The sequence below is a fragment of the Bactrocera oleae genome, chromosome 2 (assembly GCF_042242935.1).
Source record: "Bactrocera oleae isolate idBacOlea1 chromosome 2, idBacOlea1, whole genome shotgun sequence".
Classification (NCBI taxonomy): Eukaryota; Metazoa; Arthropoda; class Insecta; order Diptera; family Tephritidae; genus Bactrocera; species Bactrocera oleae.
In genome coordinates this window covers 38,111,552-38,127,855 of record NC_091536.1, presented here as the reverse complement: position 1 = coordinate 38,127,855, position 16,304 = coordinate 38,111,552, and the positions used below count along the sequence as shown (strand labels likewise).

General features: G+C 35.5%; 2 long non-coding RNA genes across 6 annotated transcripts; both read right to left on the bottom strand.

Annotated features, from left to right (window-relative positions):
* Window positions 1-216: 216 nt before the first annotated feature.
* LOC106624286 (uncharacterized) lies at window positions 217-8,622 on the bottom strand. 2 transcript variants are annotated; one of them, XR_011397962.1, is made up of 4 exons: window positions 7,511-8,622; window positions 6,970-7,079; window positions 1,247-6,916; window positions 217-1,193 (listed from the first exon to the last, which is right to left on the bottom strand). It is a non-coding gene; the product is annotated as an uncharacterized lncRNA (long non-coding RNA). The 2 variants fall into 2 exon arrangements; XR_011397963.1 differs by lacking the exon at window positions 7,511-8,622 and having other exon boundaries at window positions 1,247-5,624; window positions 5,682-6,916.
* A 2,407-nt stretch (window positions 8,623-11,029) lies between these two features.
* Window positions 11,030-15,516, bottom strand: LOC138858935 (uncharacterized). Of its 4 annotated transcripts, none has more exons than XR_011397968.1 (3): window positions 12,691-13,344; window positions 11,403-12,637; window positions 11,030-11,342 (listed from the first exon to the last, which is right to left on the bottom strand). It is a non-coding gene; the product is annotated as an uncharacterized lncRNA (long non-coding RNA). The 4 variants fall into 4 exon arrangements; XR_011397966.1 differs by having other exon boundaries at window positions 11,030-11,345; window positions 12,691-13,343; XR_011397967.1 differs by having other exon boundaries at window positions 11,030-11,683; window positions 11,734-12,637; window positions 12,691-13,323.
* Between the last annotated feature and the right edge of the window lie 788 nt (window positions 15,517-16,304).

Below are 16,304 nucleotides of genomic sequence, written 5' to 3'. Positions count from 1 at the left end.
ATTATGAGATATGTAGATCGTTGCAATGACAAGTTCTTTTCCGTTGGATATTTTTCATTTACTCAAGCTGATATCGCCAATTTCAATCAAAGGAATTATATGTGCAGTAGAATATATTGCACTCATATCATATCATATTCGTATCACTACATGTATGAGATTCTCGGAGCTCGAAGACTTTAGCACTCAACGGTGTACTTATTATAAAATCAAGTATTTGTTTACCAACGAATGTTTTACTATAAACAAATAATGTAAGTACATTTTTCGAATTAACAAAAGTGTTTAAGTTTTTGTTTAGAACTCATATACTGTTCTACTTGTAAGTTTCTTCTTCTTAGATCAAAAGAATTTCGTCTCAAGATGGCGGCTGGCAAATCTTGCATTCTATCCTAATTGATTCCATCATGTATGCTGTTATCGTAACTTTTAACCTTTTCATTCAAATTCTTTTCATTGTTGCAAGGGCGTCGGTTTCAAATGGTATGTAATAGAATAATAGAAATATTTTGAAGAATGATTAATAAGAATAAAAATAAGAAACTCTAAAATATTTATTTTAAAAATTTCATAACATTTAGCATTATTAAACCTTATTACTTTTATACCAATCGTTACTTGCCTAATGTGGAATGTATAGTCGCAAATCGCTTGTATTTTTACAGAATATTGACGTTTACGCGAATAGTAAATTTTATGCTGCATAACTGGAGTTTCGGCTAATTTTATTTCGGAACCATCGAAGTAGCCTACCCACCTTGGCATTTCTTTGGCAGTTGTAGATGCAATCTCCAGCTTTCCTCTCTCATTGGGCCAGTATAAAACTCATTTTTTAATCGCAATATGGTTTTAAAAAAGGCGTTGGGTTACATTTTTAATAGTGCCTCCATTATCCACACGGACTAAGGAAGCCACTTTGTGAACAGATTGTTCATCGTCGGAAGATCCCAACCGATATGGCACTATTTTGAGTTGCTATTCGATTAGAAGTTGGGTAGCACTAAAACTTGTTTTAAAAACAGCGTAATTTTTAATTAATTCTAAGATTCGCATTCCTCCGGGTGAACACAAAGTATCTGATTGAATTTGCTTTAGCCAAGATTGCTTAACACATTTCGCATTGCTTCTTCGGTTTCTCAGCAAAGAACTCATGCTGATTGAAAAATTTTCAATGGCTTCGTCTTCTTTCTCACCTGCCAAATTGTGAATATTTGTATTGAATGAAGAAATGTATGCAAATACTTACTTGATTCAACTTTTAATAAAGTCAGTGCAAGGTTTTCACATCAAAAATCCATAATTTTATTTTTGTCCCTTTCTCGTGCCATTTTTCTATTCTTAATTTTTTACTATCAGCTGTAGTGTAGAAATATTACAGAAAATGACATACAACGATTAAGGGGTGTTCATAAGTCTCGTATTTTTAAAAACAATTGAAATACGACATAAGACATACGACAAAGATTGTGAATTGCCTATATGCTTATTTCACGAATTAAAAAAGTGTTTACTCCTTTGTTTACAATTTTTAGGGTCATTGATAGTTTTTCATGCTTTTTCTTCTCAACTCAAAAGAATTACGCCGCAAGATGGCGGCTGGCGTAATCTTGTATTCTATCATTATTGGCTAAGATGTAATTAATTTATATAATACAATTTATCACAACAAATAAATAAACGCTTCTAAGTACACAATAACAAACTTCAAAGATTACGATTAAAATACTATCACAAATATATTGTACTGTAATAGTTCAGGCGTAATGAACATCAGCACCCTGTCTTACCTATAACTTACCGACTGTACATAGGAGATATAGTGTACAACGGTGCAAGAGGAAAGCTGAAGCGGGGGCGTCGCATGCCCTATGTCTAATCATATAGTAATGTTTCGTTCAATATTCATCGAATGTATTTACGAAATCGACTGCGATTTTGCCAAAAAGGTCTTAGGACCTTTTGCAGGAATAAATGAATAGCTGTGCAAATTTTCAAGTCTTTCCGTGCTGTGGTTCGGACATTCTCTGATTACATAACGAATAGCTATAGTAATATTTTCATTTTTTATTTATAAGATATCATTAGCAATATTTTTGGGTGGGCGTTTGTTGTGTGGATCAGAGAACTGCTGAGGTGCACTGCAACATCAAGTACAACACATGCTTACTTTTTATACTCTCGCAACCTGCTGCTACAGAGTATAATAGTTTTGTTCAGCTAACGGTTGTTTGTATCACCTAAAACTAATCGAGTTAGATATAGGGTTATGTATATATAAATGATCAGGATGAAGAGACAAGTTGAAATCCGGGTGACTGTCTGTCCGTCCGTCCGTCCGTCTAGGTATCAAAGGTCGTAGAAAGCCGTTAACACTCTAGTGGCATGGACAAAAGTTCACAACAGAAGAATCGTCGAAAGACAACCTCGATATTAGTCGTAGATTTGCCGGTACAATCATTTAAAAAAGTCGATAACGCCCATCTTAAGTTTTTGCAAAACACATCAACGGTAGTATTTCCAGCCGTATTACCATGAAATCATTGCCGAATATTTTAATTCGATTGCGATTAAACGCATGGCTATGAGGTTCCGAATTCCTGAGGTCCTAATATAAACATCCTGAGGTAAATAATTTTTTCATTTTCAAAGCTAAAGCGGGTGTTGGCTTAGGTTCAATGAGCAGTTAAAATTTTCTTAAAGCTCTGTCGGAAGCAAAACTACCGCGGCAGGGTCAACCTAGGCATTTCATTAGACTTTGAAGAACTAGCCGAGGTCGAGACATACTTACATAGTGAAAACAGTGCAATTCGAAATTTTAAAAAGAGAACTAAACACGTAAAAGAAGAATGAAAGCTCAGCATTTCAAGTATAGATTCTGGAAATAAAGAATACAACACTGTTTACCACAGTTACCGCTTCGTCAGAAATGGAAAGATAAATAATTGGTACTAATTTGCGATGATATTCAGTTCCGAAGCAAATGGCAGAAAGGGTGTGTAACCAAAGTATTTCCAGCTATAGATGGATATACGAGTACCATATTCGATTCAATTAAGTGACAAGGGCGGGAGGAATACTATGCCGTCCAACCGCAAAACTTGACAGTCTTGGAATAGGGGTAAATCACAGTATGATACACGGTGGGGCGCAGAACTTCTCAGCTGTTTTTTATAAGGACACACTTATGTTACTTCTCCGATTTTGAAGAAATAAAAGAAACAAGAAAGAAATATGTAAGAGCACAAGAGCACATCATTGCAGAAACAGAAATATCAGCGAAGTGTAAGTGTGAATATGTACGAGTAACATTACAGCTACACAACAAATATTTTGTGTATGGGGGAATATGTGACATTACAGCTACGCTTCAAAATGCTTTGCTATACTTCGTTCCACGAAAATTAACATGAGTTTGGTGTAGAATATTTTGCAGCCATTGCGAATTTTTTTCGTAAATTTTCTACTTTTTCATTACTTTTTGTACATTTTTGTTATCTCTATCAAATTTCTTGACCTCAAACATACGCGTCTAGCTGACATGGAGTAAGTTACTTGTCATTAAAATCATCTGACGGTGGGCCCACAAAACGTTCCACAGTATTGCAATGAGTGTAGATTCACGAGGCAACTCGAGCTCATCTTCTGTTATAGTACGAAGTGCAGTATTTTGACTGGAAGAGGGTCTGGTTTATTGCTAAAGACCAATAACTTCAAATAACTTCACAAGAAGTAGTCTAATGGTGTTAAATCACAACTTCTTGGAGGCCATTTAATGTCACAATTTCTTGAAATTATGGAATCTAAAACGTAGCTCTATCTTGTTGGTAGCAGATGTCGTCAAGATCAACTTCAAATTGCGGCAATAAAAAGTTGGTTATCATTGATCTATACTGCCCTCCACTGACAGTAACTGTGTCACAAGCTTCATTTCAAATGAAATACGGACCGATGACTCCACCAGACTTAAAACCACACCACATTATCAACTGTTGCAAACTTTGTTCTTCCGTATATCTTTTCATGATAAAATTGTAAACATTACTGAATACAATGTAAAAAAATTATAGATCATGACATATTGAAATGGCCAAAACGATACTTAGAAATCGTATCATCTCTATTGGAAAATTCGATATCAACATGTTAAAGGCCGTTTTCTCAATGCACGGTTGATATTAATCTTAACCGCTGTTAACTTAACTAAATGATAGTTTTAACTGACAGAACCGTTTTCACCAAGTTGTGTTTAGCTTACCTACAGATAGTTTGACTATTGTGAGTGTGTGTGAATGCGTGGGAAAAACAGTTCAGAAAATGTATGCATTGTGAACATACAAAAACTGTGTTAACGCCATGAGTTATGTATGTGAATGTTCACACAAGGGCTCGTTTTGTCGCCCAAACCGTAGACAAGGAACCGATCAGAAAAGACGAAGACACAGTGCCGCTCGTTCTCGGGTGGCACGCTCTTTCTTTTCCAGTAATAGCTCGCTGCTACACAAAGCATTCTATTTCATTTTCAAATTCTTTTCATGGCTGCAACAGCTCGGTTTTAAAAAGTTATTAACACTATGTTGGAAAATTTAAATATTATTACTACTTTTGTTTAATAAGCGACAAGAGAATGACAGCTGTCATTTCTTGTGCTGGTTGGGAACTTACCAAAACACTCTAACCAAAACTCAAGTGACAGACAGTTGCTAACCAGATGCTTAAATGAGCGAAGTTTCCCCCTTAATTTACACACCACCTACTTTGAAAAAAACTGGCGCACCCTAAAGCAACCCACCACACCTGGGAACACTACTCACAATCACACCATACACGGATATCACCACACATGGCCATATTACATACACGGATATCAACATCCTAGGCGCTAACTCGACAGCTACGCGCAACATCAATTCGTTTTATAAAGTTCTGTTTGGATCATGAACTTTGTTGCGCTATGTAAATCCAGCGATCGTTTCCGTTTCAAATTGTATTTACATATATATATTTTCGAATTTAATTATACAAAATAAATGCCAAATTCAATTTCCACAATAAACTAAAGTTAACATTCGAATTACATGCGCATTTTTATTTTAAGCCATCGTGTGGGTGCTACCTAATAAAGTTAACATAAAGTGCTGTGTTCTTAGCAATATATTGGGCTCAAATATAAACATAGTACTTTGAGCATTACCGAAAGGCACCTCGGAAAATACACATGATAGAAGTGAATACTTTTTATCGGTTCATTGAGAGTGAGAGTGAGAAAAAGAGTTATATTGTACATATTACAGGGATAATCGAAATAATATTTGGTACACACATTTAATATTTATTTTATTTCCTGAATTTGTACATTATATTCTGTCGGAGCAGGTATAGCTATAGCGAATATTATGCCTTTATGGTAACTGAAGTATGAAACATATGTTCATGATTCTAAATAGTGCAATTTCTAGTGAATAGAGTTCGTTCTTCCTGATTTAGTCGCGGCAACTTTCCGGTCGTTATTCATATCTATACCGAGTTTTTCACGAAGAAAGTGAAGTAGTGGCAAGGACGCAATATCCGCAAAATTTATATTAAAGTGACTACCGAGAGTTCATGGTATGTGATCATCACCCCTGCTAAAAAGAGTAGCACCGCCATGAGTGTATATAACCAACGAACTCTGTATGCAATACCTGATATCCTCAAGTTTTTATTATGAGATATGTAGATCGTTGCAATGACAAGTTCTTTTCCGTTGGATATTTTTCATTTACTCAAGCTGATATCGCCAATTTCAATCAAAGGAATTATATGTGCAGTAGAATATATTGCACTCATATCATATCATATTCGTATCACTGCATGTATGAGATTCTCGGAGCTCGAAGACTTTAGCACTCAACGGTGTACTTATATTGATAATTTTTTTCTTTGGCGAATAAAATCAAGTATTTGTTTACCAACGAATGTTTTACTATAAACAAATAATGTAAGTACATTTTTCGAATTAACAAAAGTGTTTAAGTTTTTGTTTAGAACTCATATACTGTTCTACTTGTAAGTTTCTTCTTCTTAGATCAAAAGAATTTCGTCTCAAGATGGCGGCTGGCAAATCTTGCATTCTATCCTAATTGATTCCATCATGTATGCTGTTATCGTAACTTTTAACCTTTTCATTCAAATTCTTTTCATTGTTGCAAGGGCGTCGGTTTCAAATGGTATGTAATAGAATAATAGAAATATTTTGAAGAATGATTAATAAGAATAAAAATAAGAAACTCTAAAATATTTATTTTAAAAATTTCATAACATTTAGCATTATTAAACCGAATTACTTTTATACCAATCGTTACTTGCCTAATGTGGAATGTATAGTCGCAAATCGCTTGTATTTTTACAGAATATTGACGTTTACGCGAATAGTAAATTTTATGCTGCATAACTGGAGTTTCGGCTAATTTTATTTCGGAACCATCGAAGTAGCCTACCCACCTTGGCATTTCTTTGGCAGTTGTAGATGCAATCTCCAGCTTTCCTCTCTCATTGGGCCAGTATAAAACTCATTTTTTAATCGCAAAATGGTTTTAAAAAAGGCGTTGGGTTACATTTTTAATAGTGCCTCCATTATCCACACGGACTAAGGAAGCCACTTTGTGAACAGATTGTTCATCGTCGGAAGATCCCAACCGATATGGCACTATTTTGAGTTGCTATTCGATTAGAAGTTGGGTAGCACTAAAACTTGTTTTAAAAACAGCGTAATTTTTAATTAATTCTAAGATTCGCATTCCTCCGGGTGAACACAAAGTATCTGATTGAATTTGCTTTAGCCAAGATTGCTTAACACATTTCGCATTGCTTCTTCGGTTTCTCAGCAAAGAACTCATGCTGATTGAAAAATTTTCAATGGCTTCGTCTTCTTTCTCACCTGCCAAATTGTGAATATTTGTATTGAATGAAGAAATGTATGCAAATACTTACTTGATTCAACTTCTAATAAAGTCAGTGCAAGGTTTTCACATCAAAAATCCATAATTTTATTTTTGTCCCTTTCTCGTGCCATTTTTCTATTCTTAATTTTTTACTATCAGCTGTAGTGTAGAAATATTACAGAAAATGACATACAACGATTAAGGGGTGTTCATAAGTCTCGTATTTTTAAAAACAATTGAAATACGACATAAGACATATGACAAAGATTGTGAATTGCCTATATGCTTATTTCACGAATTAAAAAAGTGTTTACTCCTTTGTTTACAATTTTTAGGGTCATTGATAGTTTTTCATGCTTTTTCTTCTCAACTCAAAAGAATTACGCCGCAAGATGGCGGCTGGCGTAATCTTGTATTCTATCATTATTGGCTAAGATGTAATTAATTTATATAATACAATTTATCACAACAAATAAATAAACGCTTCTAAGTACACAATAACAAACTTCAAAGATTACGATTAAAATACTATCACAAATATATTGTACTGTAATAGTTCAGGCGTAATGAACATCAGCACCCTGTCTTACCTATAACTTACCGACTGTACATAGGAGATATAGTGTACAACGGTGCAAGAGGAAAGCTGAAGCGGGGGCGTCGCATGCCCTATGTCTAATCATATAGTAATGTTTCGTTCAATATTCATCGAATGTATTTACGAAATCGACTGCGATTTTGCCAAAAAGGTCTTTGGACCTTTTGCAGGAATAAATGAATAGCTGTGCAAATTTTCAAGTCTTTCCGTGCTGTGGTTCGGACATTCTCTGATTACATAACGAATAGCTATAGTAATATTTTCATTTTTTATTTATAAGATATCATTAGCAATATTTTTGGGTGGGCGTTTGTTGTGTGGATCAGAGACCTGCTGAGGTGCACTGCAACATCAAGTACAACACATGCTTACTTTTTATACTCTCGCAACCTGTTGCTACAGAGTATAATAGTTTTGTTCAGCTAACGGTTGTTTGTATCACCTAAAACTAATCGAGTTAGATATAGGGTTATGTATATATAAATGATCAGGATGAAGAGACAAGTTGAAATCCGGGTGACTGTCTGTCCGTCCGTCCGTCCGTCTAGGTATCAAAGGTCGTAGAAAGCCGTTAACACTCTAGTGGCATGGACAAAAGTTCACAACAGAAGAATCGTCGAAAGACAACCTCGATATTAGTCGTAGATTTGCCGGTACAATCATTTAAAAAAGTCGATAACGCCCATCTTAAGTTTTTGCAAAACACATCAACGGTAGTATTTCCAGCCGTATTACCATGAAATCATTGCCGAATATTTTAATTCGATTGCGATTTAACGCATGGCTATGAGGTTCCGAATTCCTGAGGTCCTAATATAAACATCCTGAGGTAAATAATTTTTTCATTTTCAAAGCTAAAGCGGGTGTTGGCTTAGGTTCAATGAGCAGTTAAAATTTTCTTAAAGCTCTGTCGGAAGCAAAACTACCGCGGCAGGGTCAACCTAGGCATTTCATTAGACTTTGAAGAACTAGCCGAGGTCGAGACATACTTACATAGTGAAAACAGTGCAATTCGAAATTTTAAAAAGAGAACTAAACACGTAAAAGAAGAATGAAAGCTCAGCATTTCAAGTATAGATTCTGGAAATAAAGAATACAACACTGTTTACCACAGTTACCGCTTCGTCAGAAATGGAAAGATAAATAATTGGTACTAACTTGCGATGATATTCAGTTCCGAAGCAAATGGCAGAAAGGGTGTGTAACCAAAGTATTTCCAGCTATAGATGGATATACGAGTACCATATTCGAATCAATTAAGTGACAAGGGCGGGAGGAATACTATGCCGTCCAACCGCAAAACTTGACAGTCTTGGAATAGGGGTAAATCACAGTATGATACACGGTGGGGCGCAGAACTTCTCAGCTGTTTTTTATAAGGACACACTTATGTTACTTCTCCGATTTTGAAGAAATAAAAGAAACAAGAAAGAAATATGTAAGAGCACAAGAGCACATCATTGCAGAAACAGAAATATCAGCGAAGTGTAAGTGTGAATATGTACGAGTAACATTACAGCTACACAACAAATATTTTGTGTATGGGGGAATATGTGACATTACAGCTACGCTTCAAAATGCTTTGCTATACTTCGTTCCACGAAAATTAACATGAGTTTGGTGTAGAATATTTTGCAGCCATTGCGAATTTTTTTCGTAAATTTTCTACTTTTTCATTACTTTTTGTACATTTTTGTTATCTCTATCAAATTTCTTGACCTCAAACATACGCGTCTAGCTGACATGGAGTAAGTTACTTGTCATTAAAATCATCTGACGGTGGGCCCACAAAACGTTCCACGGTATTGCAATGAGTGTAGATTCACGAGGCAACTCGAGCTCATCTTCTGTTATAGTACGAAGTGCAGTATTTTGACTGGAAGAGAGTCTGGTTTATTGCTAAAGACCAATGACTTCAAATAACTTCACAAGAAGTAGTCTAATGGTGTTAAATCACAACTTCTTGGTGGCCATTCAATGTCACAATTTCTTGAAATTATGGAATCTAAAACGTAGCCCTATCTTGTTGGAAGCAGATGTCGTCAAGATCAACTTCAAATTGCGGCAATAAAAAGTTGGTTATCATCGATCTATACTGCCCTCCACTGACAGTAACTGTGTCACAAGCTTCATTTCAAATGAAATACGGACCGATGACTCCACCAGACTTAAAACCACACCACATTATCAACTGTTGCAAACTTTGTTCTTCCGTATATCTTTTCATGATAAAATTGTAAACATTACTGAATACAATGAAAAAAAATTATAGATCATGACATATTGAAATGGCCAAAACGATACTTAGAAATCGTATCATCTCTATTGGAAAATTCGATATCAACATGTTAAAGGCCGTTTTCTCAATGCACGGTTGATATTAACCTTAACCGCTGTTAACTTAACTAAATGATAGTTTTAACTGACAGAACCGTTTTCACCAAGTTGTGTTTAGCTTACCTACAGATAGTTTGACTATTGTGAGTGTGTGTGAATGCGTGGAAAAAACAGTTCACAAAATTTGCATTGTGAACATGCAAAAACTGTGTTAACGCCATGAGTTATGTATGTGAATGTTCACACGAGTGCTTGTTTTGTCGCCAAAACCGTAGACAAGGAACCGATCAGAAAAGACGAAGACACAGTGCCGCTCGTTCTCGGGTGGCACGCTCTTTTTTTTCCAGTAATAGCTCGCTGCTACACAAAGCATTCTATTTCATTTTCAAATTCTTTTCATGGCCGCAACAGCTCGGTTTTAAAAAGTTATTAACACTATGTTGGAAAATTTAAATATTATTACTACTTTTGTTTAATAAGCGACAAGAGAATGACAGCTGTCATTTCTTGTGCTGGTTGGGAACTTAACAAAACACTCTAACCAAAACTCAAGTGACAGACAGTTGCTAACCAGATGCTTAAATGAGCGAAGTTTCCCCCTAAATTTACACACCACCTACTTTGAAAAAAACTGGCGCACCTTAAAGCAACCCACCACACCTGGGAACACTACTCACAATCACACCATACACGGATATCACCACACATGGCCATATTACATACACGGATATCAACATCCTAGGCGCTAACTCGACAGCTACGCGCAACATCAATTCGTTTTATAAAGTTCTGTTTGGATCATGAACTTTGTTGCGCTATGTAAATCCAGCGATCGTTTCCGTTTCAAATTGTATTTACATATATATATTTTCGAATTTAATTATACAAAATAAATGCCAAATTCAATTTCCACAATAAACTAAAGTTAACATTCGAATTACATGCGCATTTTTATTTTATGCCATCGTGTGGGTGCTACCTAATAAAGTTAACATAAAGTGCTGTGTTCTTAGCAATATATTGGGCTCAAATATAAACATAGTACTTTGAGCATTACCGAAAGGCACCTCGGAAAATACACATGATAGAAGTGAATACTTTTAATCGGTTCATTGAGAGTGAGAGTGAGAAAAAGAGTTATATTGTACATATTACAGGGATAATCGAAATAATATTTGGTACACACATTTAATATTTATTTTATTTCCTGAATTTGTACATTATATTCTGTCGGAGCAGGTATAGCTATAGCGAATATTATGCCTTTATGGTAACTGAAGTATGAAACATATGTTCATGATTCTAAATAGTGCAATTTCTAGTGAATAGAGTTCGTTCTTCCTGATTTAGTCGCGGCAACTTTCCGGTCGTTATTCATATCTATACCGAGTTTTTCACGAAGAAAGTGAAGTAGTGGCAAGGACGCATTATCCGCAAAATTTATATTAAAGTGACTACCGAGAGTTTATGGTATGTGATCATCACCCCTGCTAAAAAGAGTAGCACCGCCATGAATGTATATAACCAACGAACTCTGTATGCAATACCTGATATCCTCAAGTTTTTATTATGAGATATGTAGATCGTTGCAATGACAAGTTCTTTTCCGTTGGATATTTTTCATTTCCTCAAGCTGATATCGCCAATTTCAATCAAAGGAATTATATGTGCAGTAGAATATATTGCACTCATATCATATCATATTCGTATCACTGCATATATGAGATCCTCGGAGCTCGAAGACTTTAGCACTTAACGGTGTACTTATATTGATATTTTTTTTCTTTGGCGAATAAAATCAAGTATTTGTTTACCAACGAATGTTTTACTATAAACAAATAATGTAAGTACATTTTTCGAATTAACAAAAGTGTTTACGTTTTTGTTTAGAACTCATATACTGTTCTACTTGTAAGTTTCTTCTTCTTAGATCAAAAGAATTTCGTCTCAAGATGGCGGCTGGCAAATCTTGCATTCTATCCTAATTGATTCCATCACGTATGCTGTTATCGTACCTTTTAACCTTTTCATTCAAATTCTTTTCATTGTTGCAAGGGCGTCGGTTTCAAATGGTATGTAATAGAATAATAGAAATATTTTGAAGAATGATTAATAAGAATAAAAATAAGAAACTCTAAAATATTTATTTTAAAAATTTCATAACATTTAGCATTATTAAACCGAATTACTTTTATACCAATCGTTACTTGCCTAATGTGGAATGTATAGTCGCAAATCGCTTGTATTTTTACAGAATATTGACGTTTACGCGAATAGTAAATTTTATGCTGCATAACTGGAGTTTCGGCTAATTTTATTTCGGAACCATCGAAGTAGCCTACCCACCTTGGCATTTCTTTGGCAGTTGTAGATGCAATCTTCAGCTTTCCTCTCTCATTGGGCCGGTATAAAACTCATTTTTTAATCGCAATATGGTTTTAAAAAAGGCGTTGGGTTACATTTTTAATAGTGCCTCCATTATCCACACGGACTAAGGAAGCCACTTTGTGAACAGATTGTTCATCGTCGGAAGATCCCAACCGATATGGCACTATTTTGAGTTGCTATTCGATTAGAAGTTGGGTAGCACTAAAACTTGTTTTAAAAACAGCGTAATTTTTAATTAATTCTAAGATTCGCATTCCTCCGGGTGAACACAAAGTATCTGATTGAATTTGCTTTAGCCAAGATTGCTTAACACATTTCGCATTGCTTCTTCGGTTTCTCAGCAAAGAACTCATGCTGATTGAAAAATTTTCAATGGCTTCGTCTTCTTTCTCACCTGCCAAATTGTGAATATTTGTATTGAATGAAGAAATGTATGCAAATACTTACTTGATTCAACTTCTAATAAAGTCAGTGCAAGGTTTTCACATCAAAAATCCATAATTTATTTTTGTCCCTTTCTCGTGCCATTTTTCTATTCTTAATTTTTTACTATCAGCTGTAGTGTAGAAATATTACAGAAAATGACATACAACGATTAAGGGGTGTTCATAAGTCTCGTATTTTTAAAAACAATTGAAATACGACATAAGACATACGACAAAGATTGTGAATTGCCTATATGCTTATTTCACGAATTAAAAAAGTGTTTACTCCTTTGTTTACAATTTTTAGTTTTTCATGCTTTTTCTTCTCAACTCAAAAGAATTACGCCGCAAGATGGCGGCTGGCGTAATCTTGTATTCTATCATTATTGGCTAAGATGTAATTAATTTATATAATACAATTTATCACAACAAATAAATAAACGCTTCTAAGTACACAATAACAAACTTCAAAGATTACGATTAAAATACTATCACAAATATATTGTACTGTAATAGTTCAGGCGTAATGAACATCAGCACCCTGTCTTACCTATAACTTACCGACTGTACATAGGAGATATAGTGTACAACGGTGCAAGAGGAAAGCTGAAGCGGGGGCGTCGCATGCCCTATGTCTAATCATATAGTAATGTTTCGTTCAATATTCATCGAATGTATTTACGAAATCGACTGCGATTTTCCCAAAAAGGTCTTAGGACCTTTTGCAGGAATAAATGAATAGCTGTGCAAATTTTCAAGTCTTTCCGTGCTGTGGTTCGGACATTCTCTGATTACATAACGAATAGCTATAGTAATATTTTCATTTTTTATTTATAAGATATCATTAGCAATATTTTTGGGTGGGCGTTTGTTGTGTGGATCAGAGACCTGCTGAGGTGCACTGCAACATCAAGTACAACACATGCTTACTTTTTATACTCTCGCAACCTGTTGCTACAGAGTATAATAGTTTTGTTCAGCTAACGGTTGTTTGTATCACCTAAAACTAATCGAGTTAGATATAGGGTTATGTATATATAAATGATCAGGATGAAGAGACAAGTTGAAATCCGGGTGACTGTCTGTCCGTCCGTCCGTCCGTCTAGGTATCAAAGGTCGTAGAAAGCCGTTAACACTCTAGTGGCATGGACAAAAGTTCACAACAGAAGAATCGTCGAAAGACAACCTCGATATTAGTCGTAGATTTGCCGGTACAATCATTTAAAAAAGTCGATAACGCCCATCTTAAGTTTTTGCAAAACACATCAACGGTAGTATTTCCAGCCGTATTACCATGAAATCATTGCCGAATATTTTAATTCGATTGCGATTTAACGCATGGCTATGAGGTTCCGAATTCCTGAGGTCCTAATATAAACATCCTGAGGTAAATAATTTTTTCATTTTCAAAGCTAAAGCGGGTGTTGGCTTAGGTTCAATGAGCAGTTAAAATTTTCTTAAAGCTCTGTCGGAAGCAAAACTACCGCGGCAGGGTCAACCTAGGCATTTCATTAGACTTTGAAGAACTAGCCGAGGTCGAGACATACTTACATAGTGAAAACAGTGCAATTCGAAATTTTAAAAAGAGAACTAAACACGTAAAAGAAGAATGAAAGCTCAGCATTTCAAGTATAGATTCTGGAAATAAAGAATACAACACTGTTTACCACAGTTACCGCTTCGTCAGAAATGGAAAGATAAATAATTGGTACTAATTTGCGATGATATTCAGTTCCGAAGCAAATGGCAGAAAGGGTGTGTAACCAAAGTATTTCCAGCTATAGATGGATATACGAGTACCATATTCGATTCAATTAAGTGACAAGGGCGGGAGGAATACTATGCCGTCCAACCGCAAAACTTGACAGTCTTGGAATAGGGGTAAATCACAGTATGATACACGGTGGGGCGCAGAACTTCTCAGCTGTTTTTTATAAGGACACACTTATGTTACTTCTCCGATTTTGAAGAAATAAAAGAAACAAGAAAGAAATATGTAAGAGCACAAGAGCACATCATTGCAGAAACAGAAATATCAGCGAAGTGTAAGTGTGAATATGTACGAGTAACATTACAGCTACACAACAAATATTTTGTGTATGGGGGAATATGTGACATTACAGCTACGCTTCAAAATGCTTTGCTATACTTCGTTCCACGAAAATTAACATGAGTTTGGTGTAGAATATTTTGCAGCCATTGCGAATTTTTTTCGTAAATTTTCTACTTTTTCATTACTTTTTGTACATTTTTGTTATCTCTATCAAATTTCTTGACCTCAAACATACGCGTCTAGCTGACATGGAGTAAGTTACTTGTCATTAAAATCATCTGACGGTGGGCCCACAAAACGTTCCACGGTATTGCAATGAGTGTAGATTCACGAGGCAACTCGAGCTCATCTTCTGTTATAGTACGAAGTGCAGTATTTTGACTGGAAGAGAGTCTGGTTTATTGCTAAAGACCAATGACTTCAAATAACCTCACAAGAAGTAGTCTAATGGTGTTAAATCACAACTTCTTGGAGGCCATTCAATGTCACAATTTCTTGAAATTATGGAATCTAAAACGTAGCCCTATCTTGTTGGAAGCAGATGTCGTCAAGATCAACTTCAAATTGCGGCAATAAAAAGTTGGTTATCATCGATCTATACTGCCCTCCACTGACAGTAACTGTGTCACAAGCTTCATTTCAAATGAAGTACGGACCGATGACTCCACCAGACTTAAAACCACACCACATTATCAACTGTTGCAAACTTTGTTCTTCCGTATATCTTTTCATGATAAAATTGTAAACATTACTGAATACAATGAAAAAAAATTATAGATCATGACATATTGAAATGGCCAAAACGATACTTACAAATCGTATCATCTCTATTGGAAAATTCGATATCAACATGTTAAAGGCCGTTTTCTCAATGCACGGTTGATATTAACCTTAACCGCTGTTAACTTAACTAAATGATAGTTTTAACTGACAGAACCGTTTTCACCAAGTTGTGTTTAGCTTACCTACAGATAGTTTGACTACTGTGAGTGTGTGTGAATGCGTGGAAAAAACAGTTCACAAAATTTGCATTGTGAACATGCAAAAACTGTGTTAACGCCATGAGTTATGTATGTGAATGTTCACACGAGGGCTTGTTTTGTCGCCCAAACCGTAGACAAGGAACCGATCAGAAAAGACGAAGACACAGTGCCGCTCGTTCTCGGGTGGCACGCTCTTTTTTTTTTCAGTAATAGCTCGCTGCTACACAAAGCATTCTATTTCATTTTCAAATTCATTTCATGGCCGCAACAGCTCGGTTTTAAAAAGTTATTAACACTATGTTGGAAAATTTAAATATTATTACTACTTTTGTTTAATAAGCGACAAGAGAATGACAGCTGTCATTTCTTGTGCTGGTTGGGAACTTAACAAAACACTCTAACCAAAACTCAAGTGACAGACAGTTGCTAACCAGATGCTTAAATGAGCGAAGTTTCCCCCTTAATTTACACACCACCTACTTTGAAAAAAACTGGCGCACCCTAAAGCAACCCACCACACCTGGGAACACTACTCACAATCACACCATACACGGATATCACCACACATGGCCATATTACATACACGGATATCAACATCCT